Raw genomic sequence first — 2577 nt, forward strand, 5'->3', positions numbered from 1 at the left:
TTTGTTGATTCTAGACCCCAGGAAGATTCAACCATCTTGAATTTTCCAGAATAAAATAAAAATCCCCTTTAGTAATCCCTACAAATAGAAACTCCAATAAAGGATTTTGATCTATCGCCTCTTAACTTCTTGAGCATTAATGGGTTGCTACTTATATCAGCTGTTGGGTTGAGAAGTTTGTCGATTTTTAACAATGTTAGCATGGCCAGTTCACAAAAGTGGTGTTCCTCTGTTGCCTGTACATTTTTCACTGTAATACTGTGAAAATGCAATTGTTGGCTCAAGCTAAACAAAAAAAATATGGGCAATGTAGGCATGGTCAACAAAAGATATTCGTTGCCAAGGAAATCCAAAAATTTACTTTTGCCAATTCTTCTAAGAATTACACAGGTGTGTTCGTCACCCCTAGGCGACCAAAAAATGTAATGGTTGCTATGGAGATGCAACCAACAGAATGAACATTATAGGAATGGTCAACAAATGATATGCGTTGCCAAGGAAATCCAAAAATTTACTTTTGCCAATTCTTCTAAGAATTACACAGATGTGTTCGTCACCCCTAGGCGACCAAAAAATGTAATGGTTGCTATGGAGATACAGCCAACAGAATGAACATTATAGGAATGGTCAACAAAAGATATTCGTTGCCCAGGAAATCCAAAAATTTACTTTTGTCAATTCTTCTAAGAATTACACAGGTGTGTTCGTCACCCCTAGGCGACCAAAAAATGTAATGGTTGCTATGGAGATTAAACCAACAGAAAAACAGTCATATTGAAAAAGGGTTCGTTTTTTTATGAATCTGTATAGAGTGGTAAAGGTGGAGGAGGTGCATGCCACTCAGCAATTGGGGGAGGGTCAAACGTCGGTGGCGGAGGTTGGAATACGTAGGAAAACAACTTTTAAATATTATTTAAAGATGAAAAAAGAAAAGCGAGTCATCCTCTACGTCATAGCTGCGCTGGGATCCAGGACGTCAGTGTTGCCCTTTTTGATATAAATAATTGATTGAACTTCAGGGTACTGGGTGATGACTGCACTCATGTCAAACTTTAATGACCTTCATTTTTTTTCCTCTGCGAGTCAATGGGCTGAGCAGTACTGAAAGAAACTGGTCATGTTGTATCATAACTAAATGTGGCGTGCGTTCCTCCTCTTTCTTTCTACTAAGGAAGGAAAAGGATTAAGGAAATGTGGAGTTTCATATCAGGACAAGTGTTTAAAAGTAGCAAATTCCCCGAACTGTTTTTGTCAAGATTTAAAAATAGTATCAAAAGTGTTCAATTTTATTGTTTTTTTCCTAAATGTAATACATTTTTGTGCATCATGTGCTTGAACAGCGATAAGTTCATGAGAGCCACACATGCAGACGTCATTAGCTTACAGGAAATGCTGCAGAACTATCAGGACTCTTGTGGCTGAAACTGAGAGGTTTTTTTTCCCACAAATGAAACACTTCATTAATATTTGCTTAAAGCTGAAGTTTGAAAGTAAAAAGGGTGACAATGTTGAGTTTTTCCAATTTTGTTTCACTTGGGATTTGGTAGGCAAAAAAAAAGGACTTTTTCTGTATATTAATTTAATTTGCTTTTTTTCTTTCCGTCCTCTTTGAGACAATAAGGGTCATCAAACTACTACTTGGCACGGAAGATTTATTTTTTCAGATCTTATGAGTTTATTTTGAAGCTAGATAGAGTAAAAAAAGTTTCCAAAATTGAAAGTATAATTTTAGCATAAATATACATAATATATTAGTATAGTACTGCATCATTTGTGGAGAACCTTTGTAAAATCTATAGCATGCATCCTAACAGAATCACAAGATACTAATCATGTTGAGCTTCAAATTTAGCTTTTGATCAGTTTTCCAGCCCTTGTAATAAAATGTGTTAAGATAATGAAGATCATGCCAACAAAACATCAGCATCTTCCTTAAAGTTTTAAAGTGTTGAGCGCAGCTCCTTCCCTAAAACAGGACAAGAAGTGTTCCATTTAACTTGTTCATTAATTTACATTTTTCCTGCTGCTCTAACAGTTTCAGTCATCCAGCTACTTTTGGGGACTAATTTATCTTCCTTTAAATTTCTGCTTAGATTCAATATTGTGCCTTTGGTGGATGAGTAAAGTGGTTATGTTTTTATAGACAAGCTGAGAGAAAAATTCCACACTTACTAAAGACAAAATAATTAGAAAATATGCACAAATAAGCTACTTGTCTTAAACAGATGTATATTGCTTTTTTACGACAGTGAATTTGGCGTGCAACAAGTATTTAACTGGAAAGCAGATATTGCAAACGGCTGTATATAATGCTTAAAAATTATGTTTTGTTTTATTATTTGTTCCAGGTTACTTTGATTTCCTGTCCCATGCTGGCAGCTCAAGTGCCTCAAAAAACTGAATCCAGGAGAAAACAAAGGAACAAAGCTTGATATGGAAAGATGGATTGACTGACAGCAGGTTTGATTCAAAATGTAAGTTATTTGTTACACATTTTTAAGATTAATTTTTGTCCAAGTGATATATTTAGATTGGAAATGTTATATATTTACAGTATAATACAAAAATAGGCCAGAA

The 2577-nt window shown here is 34.9% G+C and overlaps 1 protein-coding gene across 1 annotated transcript in view; it reads left to right on the top strand.

The window, feature by feature from the left end:
* The window catches only part of LOC112162060 (receptor-type tyrosine-protein phosphatase epsilon), a 28941-nt gene that overhangs the window by 4543 nt on the left and 21821 nt on the right, over positions 1-2577 (top strand). Inside the window, exon 2 of the mRNA XM_024297706.2 lies at positions 2349-2474. The gene's annotated coding sequence lies outside the window, so the exon portion shown is untranslated. The remainder of the gene's footprint in view (positions 1-2348; positions 2475-2577) is intronic.

The sequence above is a fragment of the Oryzias melastigma genome, linkage group LG15 (genome assembly GCF_002922805.2).
Source record: "Oryzias melastigma strain HK-1 linkage group LG15, ASM292280v2, whole genome shotgun sequence".
Lineage (NCBI taxonomy): Eukaryota > Metazoa > Chordata > Actinopteri > Beloniformes > Adrianichthyidae > Oryzias > Oryzias melastigma.